The sequence below is a fragment of the Trachemys scripta genome, chromosome 10 (genome assembly GCF_013100865.1).
Source record: "Trachemys scripta elegans isolate TJP31775 chromosome 10, CAS_Tse_1.0, whole genome shotgun sequence".
In the NCBI taxonomy this organism is placed as follows: Eukaryota; Metazoa; Chordata; order Testudines; family Emydidae; genus Trachemys; species Trachemys scripta.
The window spans coordinates 82,278,151-82,293,587 of record NC_048307.1 but is presented as its reverse complement, the minus strand read 5'-3'; the positions used below and the strand labels follow the sequence as shown (position 1 = coordinate 82,293,587).

General features: G+C 43.6%; 1 protein-coding gene across 4 annotated transcripts in view; it reads right to left on the bottom strand.

The window, feature by feature from the left end:
- Window positions 1-15,437, bottom strand: part of GLCE (glucuronic acid epimerase) — a 104,793-nt gene that overhangs the window by 72,748 nt on the left and 16,608 nt on the right. Inside the window, exon 1 of one of the 4 annotated variants that reach the window (XM_034782874.1) lies at window positions 5,951-6,046. The exons of the other annotated variants lie outside the window; for them this stretch is intronic. The gene's annotated coding sequence lies outside the window, so the exon portion shown is untranslated. Of the gene's footprint in view, window positions 1-5,950; window positions 6,047-15,437 lie in introns of those variants that run through there. 4 annotated transcript variants of the gene reach the window in all.

Genomic DNA, 15,437 nt, shown 5'->3' with positions numbered 1-15,437 from the left:
GCGGGGGGGGGGGGGGGGGGGGGGGGGGGGGGGGGGGGGGGGGGGGGGGGGGGGGGGGGGTAGTTTGGTGCCTGCAGGGATCTTCCTGCAGGGTTAGTTTGTTTTCTGGTGCTGCTGAATGTTAACAGAAAAACCGCAGCACTCTACTTGCCTGAAGGGGCCCAGACAAGCACCACCACACTGCCCCCCCCCCCCAACTGGCTGAGATTGGCCAGGCTTCTGCAGCACTCTACAAGCTATGCTTGGTATGTTGGAAAGCACGGACGGCGCTGAAGCTTACCATGGCCGCATGCAAGCCGAATTCTGTTGCTGGAACGTGAACCTCTGTTGCCCAGACCTGTGATTGATCTCTAGCAGCAAAGTCACAGGCACTCAGCATTAAGAGGCAAAATGCGACCTTGCACAGAAATCACATGTGCTATGTAATGTGAACAGTGTTGGTCACCGTGAAAGAGTATAAGCATTGTTCTGCAAAATGTAGCTTTTAAAACAATTCTCTCTTTTTTCCCCTCCCTACAGCAGCTGCAAATTCCTCAAGCCTCCCTCCTCCATCCCGAAGGTTATCACAGATAAGGCGTCGTAAGAAGAAGACGCGGGAGGACATGTTTTCTGAAATTATGCAATCCAGCAGGAGTGACAGAGCTCATCTGAATGAGTGGAAGGAAACAGTTTCAAAGTATAGGAAAGAAGTCAGTGAACGTGAGGACAGGAGGGACCAACGTGAGGAGAGGAGGGACCAACGTGAGGAGAGGAGGGACGATCGAGATGAGAGATGGCGGCAGGAAGACCAGAGGATTAAGGATGCAACGCTGGGGCTGCTCCGGCGTCTGGTGGAGGTTCAGGAACGGCTGCTGGAAAACAGACTGCCGCTTCAGCCCCTGTTCCACCCTCCCCCCTCCCCATGTTCCGTATCCTCCTCACCCAGACGTGTAAGAACGCGGGGGGGGAGGCTCCGTACACCTTCCCATTCCACCCCAGTAGACAGCCCAAGCAAAAGGCTGTCATTTTTTTAACCTTTTCTTTGTGGCTTTTTCCTTCCCAGCAATCCTCCTCCCAAATACCACCCGGGTTCCCTCCCTCTTTTTCTAATCTATTAATAAAGAATAAATGATTTTTAAATGATAGTGACTTTATTTGGTTTGAAAGAAAGCTGGGGGAAGGGGCAGGGTGGGTTCCTTACAGAAAATCAGTCAGTAAAGGGGGAGGGTATTCATGAAGGAGAAACAAACAGATATTTCACACGGTAGCCTGGCCAGCCATGAAACTGGTTTTCAAAGCTTCTCTGATGCACAGCGCTTCATGGTGTGATCTTCTAATCGCCCTGGTGTCTGGCTGCGCGTAATCAGCAGCCAGGCGATTTGCCTCAGCCTCCCACCCCGCCATAAAGGTCTCCCCCTTACTTTCACAGAGATTGTGGAGCACACAGCAAGCAGAAATAACAATGGGGAGATTTCTTTGGCTGAGGTCAGAGCGAGTCAATAATGAACGCCAGCGGCCTTTTAAACGGCCAAATGCACATTCTACCACCATTCTGCACTTGCTTAGCCTGTAGTTAAACAGCTCCTGACTCCTGTCCAGGCTGCCTGTGTATGGCTTCATAAGCCATGGCATTAAGGGGTAGGCTGGGTCCCCAAGAATAACTATGGGCATTTCAACATCCCCAACGGTTATTTTCTGGTCCGGAAAGTAAGTCCCTTGCTGCAGCCCTTTAAACAGAGTAGTGTTCCTGAAGACGCGAGCGTCATGAACCCTTCCCGCCCAGCCCGCGTTGATGTTGGTGAAACGTCCCTTGTGATCCACAAGTGCTTGCAGCACCATTGAAAAGTACCCCTTGCGGTTTATGTACTCGGTGGCTTGGTGCTCCGGTGCCAAGATAGGGATATGGGTTCCGTCTATTGCCCCACCACAGTTAGGGAATCCCATTGCAGCAAAACCATCCACTATAGCCTGCACATTTCCCAGAGTCACTAACTTTCGTAGCAGCACCTGAGTGATTGCTTTGGCTACTTGCATCACAGCAGCCCCCACAGTAGATTTGCCCACTCCAAATTGATTCCCGACTGACCGGTAGCTGTCTGGCGTTGCAAGCTTCCACAGGGCTATCGCCACGCGCTTCTCAACTGTGAGGGCTGCTCTCATCTTGGTATTCTGGCGTTTCAGGGCAGGGGACAGCAAGTCACAAAGTTCCATGAAAGTGCCCTTACGCATGCGAAAGTTCCGCAGCCACTGGGAATCGTCCCAGACCTGCAACACTATGCGGTCCCACCAGTCTGTGCTTGTCTCCCGGGCCCAGAATCGGCGTTCCATGGATAGAATCTGCCCCATTAACAACATGATCTCCAAAGCACCGGGGCCTGTGGTTTCACTGAATTCTGTATCCGTGTCTGTGTCCATGTCCTCATCATGCTGCCGCCGCCGCTGCCTCCTCTCCTCGTTTTTCTGGTCCTGGCTGAGCATAAACTCCACGAGAACGCGCGAGGTGTTTGCAATATTCATGAGTGCTGTCTTGACCTCAGCGGGCTCCATGCTTGCCGTGGTATGGAGTCTGCAGTGTTCACCCACCCAGGAAAAAAGGCGCGAAAATGGTTGTCTGCCGTCCGTTGCTTTCATGCAGGGAGGGAGGGAGGGAGGAAGTGAGACTGTACCCAGAACCACCTGCGACGATGTTTTTTGTCCCATCAGGCACTGGGATCTTAACCCACAATCCCAATGGGCGCGGGAGACTGCGGGAACTATGTGATAGCTATGGATTTGCTACCCACAGTGCAACGGTGCAGAAATCGACGCTAGCCCCGCTACTTGGACGCACACCACCGAATTACTGTGCTAGTGTGGCCGCACTCATTTCGACTTTATACAACCTGTTTCTCAAATCCGAATTATCTAAATTCGGATTAATCCCGTAGTGTAGACATACCCTAAGTGTGGGATTTTGGGGGGGAAAAAAAGACAGGTAAGTGGATACTTTAGTTGATGTTGAATTCAGAAGAAACCTTGGGGGGAAATTTAAGATGGAGGCCAAGGGATTCCTTTTCCTTGTGAAAAACCATGAGGAGGGTCTGCCACGATAGCTCCCAACTCGCTGACCATCCCGGCCAAAATGACAGCCACTAAAAAAAAAAAAAAGAGCAATTTTCAGGTGGGGGCATGGCACATATCTTGTTGACACAAGATCATCAATCTGAACTCTTGGTGACAAGATTGAGGGACCAGTGAGTGCTCTGACCACTGGTTGGAAGGTCCTAATCAGGCCCCCCATGAATAATACTGTAGTAGAATTAGTGAAAACAGAATGTCCATCTACTGATGGGAGGAAGGCACTAATCATGCAAGGTGGACTCATAACGAGCTAGTAGAAAGTTCTGAATTGTTTTTTTTTGTTTGTTTTTTTAAAGAGACAGGAGATAATCTAAAATGACTGGAGTATCTGCAGTGACTGGAGAATGTTGACAGTGCTGCACCCAGGCAGAGAAATGCTTCTATTTAGCTAGATAGCAGGTCCTAGGTGAATCTTTCCTACTTAGAGTAAGGATAGCCTTTAACGGGTGCTAAGCAGGAGCATTCTATTTCAGACGCCCATCTCAACACCAGACAGTGAGGTGGAGTGAACTTGGATTAGGGTGTCTGATTCTGCCCCCCACCCTGCTCTAGAGTTCAGAGGTCTGGGAAGGGGTGAATCTTGATGAGAGGCAGGCTGACATTGTCAGGAGCTCTGGAAAGCAACACTGCCTTGGGCCAAATGGATGAGAGAAGAACGATGTTGGCCCTGTTGTGGTGTATCTTTTGTAGGACATGTGAAAGCCGGGGAATGGGAGAAAAGGCATATTTGAGATAGTTTTCCATGACAACAGGAGTGCATCGCCCTGGGAGTTCTGGCCCATGGCTCCTCTGGAGTACTACTAAGGAATTTCTGTTTGTTTTGGATGCAAAGAGGTCGCACTGAGGCGTTCCCCACTCTGTGGGTATTTGGCTCAGGAGAGAGTGGTGGATCTCCCACCTGTGGCCTGCAGAGAAGTGCCTGCTCAGGAGTTCTGAATACCTGGGAAGTATGATGCAGTGATGCAGTTTCTGATGCACCAGTTCCAAAGCCTGACTGTTTCTAGGCAAAGGGGAAGAGAGCTTGCTCCACCCTGTTTATGTAAAAGACCATAGTGACACTGACATCACTTGGATATGGAATGACTGTATAAGCAGGAGAAAAGCCCTGCAAGTGAGGTGAAGTCAGTACTGATTGCAAATCCCGACCCATGCTCATAGATTAAACCGGTGGATGACTGTCCTTCTGATTCAGTGCTGGAGTCACCAACAGATGCTTCTTCCTGCACACTTTACCCTCCAGTCTGGGGGTTTTCAGTGGTGCCGGTCCTTTAGGGTCCACGTGCAAAGGCTCACCCACCTTGACAGGCTTGAGGATGGATTACATCTCTTGTGGACAGTCCTTGACAGGGATCTGTCCTTGCAACCAGGAGAGTGCTCCCATTCTCATGGGAACCCCTGGAAGAAAAGACTTCTCTTCTAAGTACATGCTTAGCTTGTCTGTTGAGGTCAATGCACTAAGAAGGTGGAGAGGGCAAGTCTCCCTGGCCTGGATCAGAGGAGCCTCAGAGCCTTCTCCATCAGGTATTTCCTTAGGTGAAGTTCATGAACTTCACGAGTTCTTGGTGGAAACGAATGACAGATATTATGCCTTGCAGAAATATGTGCCTCACCCAAGAAGTAGAGGCAGCACTCTTGATTGCTGCTGATGGAGAAGGAGAAAGGGCAAGAGATGCAGTTCTTGAACCCCTGGACTCTGGGCATAGTCCCGGACCATGGGGACAGCATAGGTTCTGGAACTAGGGGTGCTACAGGGGTGAAGTGGACTCCATTATATAGATGGTTTACAATTTGGTTCAATGGCTCAGCATCCCCCTGTAAAAATTGTTTGAGGAGCCCTGGAGGAGGGAGTCCTCAGCTGGTGACAAAAAGCTACATTAACTATGCTATAAAACTCTAGCTATACTAACAGGCTAAGTAGCATAAAAACCATTTGTAAAACTATACGTTTTATCAAAAAAGCTGGAGAACACTGAGAACACGGGATTCCAACTCAGACCACGTGGCAGTAAGAAGGAACTGGAGAGACGCTAGCCCGCATTGCCTCCTATGCTCTGGAGCACGAGGAGATCCACTGCACATATGCAGTCCAATGGACACGGTTAGAATTTCCAGACTTGGGAGCATGGCACATGCACACCCACGTGTAGAACACACATAGCGACCAGCACTTGAAGAGGAAACAAGGGTTATGGGACTCTGTGATACCCAAACATATTAGTGATATCTGGAAAGTATAACTCGGTCTTCCTTGCTTTTGAGGGCTTGAGCTTCATGCAGTGAATTAACATCAATCCTTGCATATTTACTCTTAAACTGGAGCGTACTGCAAGATTTTAAACATTAAATTAGAAAGTAGAAATGCCTGTCATCTACAAAGCCTCCTTTCCTTCAAGCTGCATATTCATATCCTATGAGGAACAGGATCACAAGGAAGAATATTCCAGAGATTCTTTCTGTCAGTTTCCATACAAAACCAACCTGAAACCGGTTGACTAACCCAAGCATTCCATGGAACATCATTAGTCAGGCGCTCCAGCTTTAGAGGTGGAGATATGACTTTCCTCCAACAAGGGCAGCACTGTATGGTTTTTGGACTTTGCAGCTGGGCTAGTTTTTATTGGCATCTAGTTATCAGGTTCTCTTCAAATTCAGAAGGGCTTTTTCGGTGTACAGATCAAAATTTATGAAAGGCAGAATGACCACCCATTTTGCCTCTATGGGCTATTTGGAGTGTGTTTTTAATTTGCATGCAAATAAAAATGTTAAAAATACTAGAACTGGAATGCACCATTTTAAAATAAAATTGAGAATACATGATTAAGAGTAGAGACACAGATCAAACTGCACTCACATATGCTTGGATATTCCTTCATGATACATGACGACAACGTAAAAGCAATGTCAATTGTTTCACTGCGGTAGTTTGTGTTTTATCCGCTGGCTGCAGTCACTAGAAAGGGAAATGATCACACTTGAGCAGCTTTGACGTTCATTCCAGTAGAGGGCACTAGTACACAATGAGAGGACAGAGTAGATTATATAAATTTTGCTTTAATGGGAGAGGGGAAAAAAAAAAAAAAATCAAACCTTGTGTTGGAGAAAGACAAAAAATACACTAAGGTGTGTTAAGAGCCAACTGGATTAGTAAATGGTCTAAAAGTCAGTTTTAAGACGCTAAATGCAGGCTACTGAGGAAAAAACTTATTTAAATGCCAAGTATCAGGGGGTAGCCGTGTTAGTCTGTATCTACAAAAACAACAAGGAGTCTGGTGGCACCTTAAAGACTAACAGATTTATTTGGGCATAAGCTTTCGTGAGTAAAAACCTCACTTCTTCGGATGCATAGACTCTATGCATCCGAAGAAGTGAGGTTTTTACTCACGAAAGCTTATGCCCAAATAAATCTGTTAGTCTTTAAGGTGCCACCAGACTCCTTGTTATTTAAATGCATTCTTTTAATCTAGCGTTTAGCAATAAGTCAGCATCTTTACATGGTCTATACACAGCAGAAAGCTTTGTATATTACAGGGACAACACTCGCATGAAGTGCTGTAGCATGAATGAGTAGTGTAAAGAACGTTTCAATACGTTTAAACACTAGTGCCATGGAATTCTGGTATCCCACTTTACAGTTCCTCAACCAGATGTTGCATTTGGACAGGACAGGACAGGACTGACATCTAAGTTACTGACCTCAAAGCAGTGTTTCTTAAACCGTTGAAAGCGAAGCCCCTTTTAGGGAAACGAAACCAACTGCACACATACATTAGAAGATGTATCCATTAACAGGTGTAGGCCTCCACCATGCTTCCTTTCCTCAAGCATATCCTTCATACCCATGCCCAACCTTCCCCCTGCCCACCAACCACACTCACTTCAGGAAAAGCCTGCGTTGAACTTCAAATATGGTCTTTCATACTTTGTCAGATCTATTGCTGCTCACCAACGTTGACATTTAAAGCATTACTGGCGTTCACGATATCACCCACTGAAATGAACAGGGTATTCACACCTTCAGATGCTCTCCAAAGAAGGCTTCCATCAACAAAGCTAGCTTCATTCAGGGAGCTGGTGTTCCTACCCCAACAGAAGACACCCTTCTGTCAGTGTAGGCCACATCTACAGGGCTATGCCGGCATAGCTACACCAACATAGTTACACCAGTAGAGTCCATGTAGCGCAGACATGCCCTTATAAATATCAATTTAAGGCCCGTGCTGGAGGCACTCTATCCGACAAGGTTTTGTGAGAGCAGAATTGAAAGCTCAAGCCTTAAAGAACAGATTGAAATTTGAAGCTTGATTTAACAGACAATTTTAAATGTCAGATAAGGCTTCTATTAGCGAGTCAAGCATGTGGGAAAACTAGTTAACAGTTGTTTAGTGGACTGCATTCCCACTGAGAGTCAAATGACCTCACATCTGAGCAAGATGGCACTTATTAAATTAGCATTTCAGCCCCAAGAAATGTCTTTTGCAGTTTTTTGTGGTGAAAAAAAAATGCATCATACCTTATGAACTCTGTCTATCGGCTCACACAAATTCAGTTATCTTTTAAAGACAGGATGAACTACTGCTGACTTGTTTTATTCATCATGTAGACTAATAATGCATTTAAAATGTTGTTAGTTTGTAGTTGAATCAGCTGAAGTGACACAGTAATGCAAATCACTGCATTTTTTAACAGGTGGGGAAGTCAGCTGAGAAATATAGTTCGTACAGGTTAGTATTAAACAGCCACACACTTCTTAAGGGCTCAAGTCAACATCCATTAAATTTCAGACTTTAATTTAAGTTAGCTTGGGACTTGAACATTTACACTTTTCCAGAAAAGTGCATGTCCTTTAGAAAGCACGTGAAGAGACAGCAAGCAAGTGCTAAGTTAGCCTGTTAGTACAATTGCCTTCCACTGCCTTCTATCTGAGAAATGGAGAAGCATAGTCTAATGGTGCGGTATATTCATACTGGATACGTACTGCAGGACATCAATTTCACCCTCTTGCTTTTAAAAACACCATAATTGATGCTTAAGACTACAGCCACCTGAAGTTAATTATTGATCTACAATTGCTCATGTAACTCCATGCTCTGTAACAGACATAACAATATGGACCACTTGCACAGCAGACTTGCAAAACACATTTGAAGATTGAAGATAAAACTAGGGAAGGAGGCTGCTCACTATTGTAACGTCTCCCAGGACTCATGAACAAACAATTCACTCAGAGTTCAAAGGGTATCTGCCTCACTTTCAGTGAATAGACAAACCACCTAATAAAAAGAAACACCCAAAAAAGTCAGCTGAACTTCAGGAACTACACCTCTACCCCGATATAACGCTGTCCTCGGGAGCCAAAAAAATCTTACCGCGTTATAGGTGAAACTGCGTTATATCGAACTTGCTTTGATCCGCCGGAGTGCGCAGCCCCCCACACACACACCCCCGAGCGCTGCTTTACCGCGTTATATCCGAATTCGTGTTATATTGGGTTGCGTTATATTGGGGTAGAGGTGTACTGCAATTCCCAAATATGCTGCAAGAGATTCCTGAAGTGGATTATCTCATGAATTGAAGCACAGTATTCTCAGAGAACCATCTCAAAAGCCATGCCAGAAAAAGTCTGTTTTCTTACCCAAGTAACCTCCTCAGAAAAAACAAAGACGTTAGACAATAAGACCTAAGTCCCCCACCTGCCAGAGACAGGGGAACCTCAGTGTGAGCTAGTATAACAAAGCTCTTCACATTTTTTTTTCTTTTCTCAGCCTGCTAATGGGAGGAACCAAAACCACTTGTAAGCGCTGGTACATCATATTCCAGCCTGGGTAGAAACAATTTGCCCTCACTCTTAGCTACATTTCACTCCTCTGTTGGATGAAATATAAATAGCTCATCTGTGTCAGAGGCCCTATAATGCTCATAGCACTCATGTAAGGGATGGGGTTTTGGAACAGAAAAGTCTTATTCTACTCCTGCAGCCACCATGAAGTTCCACATTAACACCTGTTAAATCCTATGTTGTCTGATTTGTTAAGTATAGCACTTAAATGTCAATGTTCCAGAACTAAAAGTAACCTTTAAAAAAAAAAAAAAAGTGTACCAATTTGGATTCAAGAACTTGGAGAGTCCAATAAGAGGCAAGTGATTGATTAAAAAAGCTGAAAGGTTTGTATACACAAGTGTTTAGAAGTGATTTACAAATTCAAGCTTAATCCTACACTGAGACTATCAAATTTGTTCATCTCCTGATGAGGGCCATGCTAAACTGGCCCGAGTCCTATAACAAGGGGAGCAATAACTGAAGTTCTTCAGGAGTATTACAATATGAATTCCCTTTAGTTATTGATCTGTGGTAATTTTTTTTTTTAAATCTAGTTCTGGAGCAGACATGCTATGAACACACTGAAAATGCTGTAAACACTTCAAAAATTCTATGCCATGAAACAGCTAAAACATTCCATATTCAGATATAAAATTCTGCAGCTGCCAAAGGTTTTGGAAGCATTACACAGCAGAAAATCTTTCCTGCTCTAAAACACATTAAATAAAAATATTTAGGTACTTAAATCTCTAAGCTTTTGGATAGTAAGTCCTTTCTACTTATTCTAGATCTCCCTCACAAAAGTGCAATGTGGTTAGCATGTCTACTTGTTTTCATTTTGATGCACCAATTTTCTGTTTTAAAAATGTGACCTACTTTACATGACCACGTAGGATTCAGGTATGTGGAGGCATTAGATTGTGTATTAATCGTTATGCCAACAGGAAGTGCTCCATGTCAAGTTGGAATTTCACTGCTAGTTATAAAAGCAGCACCAAAACACCAATAAAAGCTAGGAGCCATCCTGGCAATCCACTATGGACACGTATAATACTAAATCCGTTAAGCATAGTGTTCAGTTATGCAGTAATTGGAGCGCCACACTTCAAAAACCAGATGTTCAAATTCTCAACAAGCACTACATTTAAATTAACCTAGAAACAAGAACTAAGTGTTGACACAATATATAAGTTCTCACCCCTTTACAGAGTACTGAAATATAAATTAATTTCCCAGACCTGTGAAGAATTTTCTAAATTTAAACCTTAATAGGTTTTAAAGCTTTCCCACAAGTTAGATGAGAAACACTAAAAACATGACCACCTGAGATACGGCTCCATCTAACACAAAATCCATGTTTAAAGGTGTACTAGACACCTACTAACCAGCAACCTACATCTATCAGAGGGCAATCAAGAGGTGGATCTGACCAGGAAGGTGAAGTGGTAATGAAAGTAGTCCAGCCTCTCACTGGGACCTCCAGCTGCTGTAGAAGACTGAATTCTCACTAGAGTGCTGTTTCCAGAGCTAATCCTGAGTATCCTTCTGGAATCGCCTTGTGGCTAATAAGCATTTGATAAGTTGGAAGCCCCTTCGGCAAGTTGCTGAAAGAGACCCCCCCCCTTGCTCCTGTAGTCTTCCCCAAACCTCCATTTTTGGGGTCCAATCTCACCTCCTAGAAATCTGAGATTTTCCCAACAGAGTAAAACTGACAAGATTTGCTAGTTTTGCCACTGCCCTCGGAGTTCTGAACTGCAGCAATGAAACTCACCAGAGCCTTGACAGTTTTCGCTTTGATGCTTAATAAGGCTGTGAGCAGCAGCACTGGGGTCAAAAGGAACACTGAATCAGTTTACTTTCTGCTCATATTCAGAGGGCCAGCAATTTTTCTTTTAAATTAAGGCTCCAATCCACAGAACCTTATATTAAGACTTGCAATCACCAGGGGCTAGTGGATTTTTCAATCCATTCATGCACACAATAAGATTCACATGAAAAAAAATGTTAAACAGAGGAAGATTGAAGTTCACGACTCCTACAGTCTAGGTTTGGTCTATACTGGGAGCTTACCCCAAAGCCATCTATCCATGACGTAGCAACACCAGCACAAACAGGCAAAGCCACTAAGCTCCACAGTTGCAAATAAGTAGTACTCACGGTCATTAGCAGTTTGGGTGAGTGCAGTACATCAGCGGTTGGAATAAGGGCAAATCCCCCCCGTGTAGACAAGGCTTATTCCCTGCTTTTCCACTGACTTTCTGGTTCTCTATTTCCCACCATTGTTAGAACAAATGTTACACTATTAACCTACCTCAAAGGTTTAGAGGTTTGTAAGTCTCCAAGACCCATGAAAGAAAGGAACAACAGAACTAGAAGAATTGCAAGGAACAGAAAAGTGCCAGACTGTATACCATGTAACTTTCGGTACTTGCTAGCAGCCACTGCACCATGGCAAATCCCAGTAAAAAAGTACATGGGGAGACTGTGAAGATCACATCTCCAAACTTACAGTCAGCACCTTACGCAAACAGAGAAATACAATATTTTTTTAAACCGCAACCTTATTCTGCCCCTTACAGCAGACTAAGGGATCTCACAGAAACCATTACCTTCATTACTGTAAAAGTTGTGCGACCCAGTTTACTTTGTTGCTATCTGTAAAGCAGAACCTACCAAAGACTGAAAACTACACTTTTCCCTTGCTGTTGTCAAAGATACCCTGATGTAATTTGTTGACATTTATCATTAAGGAGAGAGACTTCTGAAAGCCTTACAAAGGAATAAAGCTTCTTAGGATTTAAAAAAGCCTACATTAACCAGCAGGGATGGCAAGAATGGATTAGTCCTACAGATTGAGACATTACAGTGAAACACAAAGTTCTGAAATAACTAAGCTAAGATGATGTATTGAGTGACCTTCAGCACTGCTAACAAACTGTCCTCAAATATTTATCTACCAAGTTCAGAATGAGAGTTAGGTTGACTGCAATAAGTTAGTCACTCAAATGTTAGCTGCATTTTTCTTTTGACTACACTAGGTTAGACATGCTTTTTTAAAATTATATATACATTTATTCATTCATTTGCTACATACACAATACAAGAACAAATGCACCATGAAATTCTTAAGCTTTCTGGGAAGCTCTTTTCCACATCTATTAACAACATCTTTTCTACCTCTGCAGACAATCTCATGATGCTTTGAGTAAGTAGAGGATAGAATATTTGCAGAAATAGCAAGATGATGTGATGGAAGTTCCATTTAAATGTATAAACTCTGATCAAAATTCTCCAATTCAGTTTTTTTCCTGGGTTTGTCGTCTTGCAATTTCAATGCATCTAGCGTATCCGAACCTCCACCTCAAAATGAATGCACCCCTTGCGGCAAAGTTAGAACACACAATGAAAACAAGGTAGAAACACTAACATTTTGGAACAGGAGCATTTGGTGTTTGTGAGAAAAGTCTGAAAACTACATTTAAATTATCTGCAGAACGGCTGCTTCAAGGCCATGTTGAATTAGCTTAATAATATAGATTTGTAACATGGGAATTCATACCTATTTATACAAGCAATTGGAGCACCTGTAAAACCATGACCAATGGTCTAATCCAAGATGCACTGAAGTCAAAGGAAATCTCTCCATTAATGGTAGTTCAGTGCCTAAAGCCCAATTTTTCAAGAGAGCTCAGCTGCCATTTTGGCACTCAAAAGACGTGACCAGCACCCAGCTGCTTGTGCTGAGCACATGACAATCTGACTGCTCCCATGTAGGTACCCAAATGAAACAGAGCTTTTTGAACAGTCTGACCCTAAGTGTGTGTGTGTGGGGGGGGGGGGGGGCTGCACAACACCATACTGTCGCCTAAAAAGACAAAAAACACGCTTCTACCCACCCTGGCATCAGAGGCCTTCAAGCCTTGCGCCCCACCCCCCGCCCCCAAAGTAATGTTTACTATAGAGACCCCCTTATTTTGCTTTTGCTATACCCCATCCCTTGTATCCACAGACCATTTTGCCTAGTCTACACTTAAAATTCGTTGCTATAGCTATTCAGACAAGTGTTTTTGCTGGAACAGCTATACTGGTTCCCAGGCAAAATAAGCTATACAGACAAAAGTACTTTTAAGCCAGAATACTGCATCTACGCTAGTGCTTTTACCGGCATAGAAAGACCAAAACCACACCCCTCTAACCAACACTATTAGGCCAGCAAAAGTTTTAGTATAGATCTGACTGAAGTCTTTTAGAGTAAGGGCCATGACTTCATGCCAGCGTGTACAGTACCTATGCTGCATACGAATTCTAAAGCAGTCCATTATCCTATTCTTTGTACTTTTCACAATTTCAGGGGTGAAATAAAGAGAGATTAAAGCTGTCCCAAATTCTGCCTGGAATTTAATTTAACTTGTAGAATTGGTATAAGCAGACAATTCCAATTCCCGAGCTTTCTGATCACAACTATTAGTTAAATTTTAGAAGTATATCACTTAAATGACCTGCAAGAACTGGTGTTATAACTTCTGATTTTTAAAATCATCCCTTTGTCCCAATTATCTTTTAAAGCAGCCACAATGTTACAAAAATTAGTTCTCACCATATTTTGAGGGTGTGTAAAGTTCAGTTTACTTGGGTCTCTGTTTAGATTGATATGTTTTCCTTCACTTTATTCACTTCTTTACAAGCTTTTGCAAAGCTCCATCTAAAATCCATTGTCCTGACAAAACCCTTTGCTGTACTCAACAACTGAACTTCTAATCTGCCTACAGATTAACATGAAATTCAGTTTTCAAATATAACTGTTATATTATAGTGTCGTATAAAGATTCTTTTAGATTGACAAAAGAAAGCTGGAACCTGAACAGCAAGTGATTCCTCCGTTGCACTTTACTCCCACCCACACATCCCCTTTTGGATATTCTAGCACAGAAATTGTACCAATTGATGTTGTACTGACACCGCCATTCAGCTGAGGAAAAAACTTCCAAATAAAACCTATCAACCACAAAAAAAAGCAACCCTCACTTGGTTAGTAGCTTTTTTTAAGCCTGTGCTTCTGGCCTTGTGTTGAGAAATCTCTTTACTACTCAGAGAAGCTATCTGAGAAAGTAGACAGGATCCCTGAATTGGCCCCGCTCAACTGCTGAAGCACTGGAGTAGGCGGAGGGTCTACTGTTAAGCCAAACAAGGCTGGGGACTCCTTTGAAATGTTCCTATAATACAGGGCTTTTTGGAGCTGTGCTCCGGCTCCGCTCCAGCTCCAGGCAAAAACCTGCAGCTCCACTGCTCCGCATTCCGCTCCAAAGCCCTGCCCATAAAGACCCCATCCTTGCCAGAAAAAGAGAGAGAGGGGAGGAAACAGACTTCTAGAGAGCTGCTGAGAAAGCACCTGGCTTTGAGCCTAGAGACAGAAGCCTGGGAAGTGGGGTCTCTGCATGTTCACCAGGTGTACCTGTAGAGGGTACCTATAGGATACCACATGAAAGGTGGGAAAGTACCTTCTGCTTGCCTCCAAGCCTTTAAAAAGGTGGGTGAAACAGCAGCTCCATGCCTGATGCAGCAGTGGATTCTCATGATAGGGACCTTGATATTTTCTGACAAGACGGTTTTGCATTTCAGCGTACGCAGCCATTTAAGACGTGCAGAGAAACCTCTAACCCAGTAAAAAGCACATTCTCTAATCAGCATAGTTTTTAACAGAAAATTAGATAAAGAAATAAGACTAATGGCTTTCCAACAAAATTCACTGAAAGAACACTGTCCAAACTCAAATACCCAACACATTCTACTATTTAAACCTAATAGCAGCTTACGAGCATATAAAATGGTGTCTTAGGGAAAGATTCAATTGCCTGTACTGTATGTTAATTTTATGAGCAAAAGGTAGGATAAATGTGACACCCGAGTTTTAAAGTCATATAGATATAAAATTAAGTTTTTAAAGCCAACTTAGAAATTAAACAGACCTTCAGACTGACTCTCCCTGCAGTTTTATAACATGTAAATTAAGATGCTTACACCCTCCTTCGTACAATACTTACTGTTCTTATACATGAGCAAATCAAGTTTATTTGAGCTCCAGGGATCTGAACAGAGGCTGTGCGCCCAATTCATCAGCACTATATTTTGATTAATACCGTTCTCCACATCTTTGCACTCACTTCACCTTGGGCAGTGCAGGGCAATGGGGAAATTAGGTTTTACATATTCAGAAATGTCAAAGTATATAAATGCACTACAGTTTAGTAAATGCCAGTGTGCATGTCTCAGGTTTGTAGCTTTCCATTCCCTACCAAGAATGCACCCTTATAATCCACAGCCAATTCCAGTACTATCTCAAGCCCTCCCATTTCACCAGTTTTCAAACCACATTAACAAGATACAAGAAGGTGAAGCGGTGAATGGCAACTCTTTTAGGAGAGGCCACTGGTGACATGGTCACAATGCCAATCAGGTATTAGAAGAAAGTTTGCCAAAGGCCCCAGGGTATCTCTACACTGCAATAAGGAGGTCTGACTGC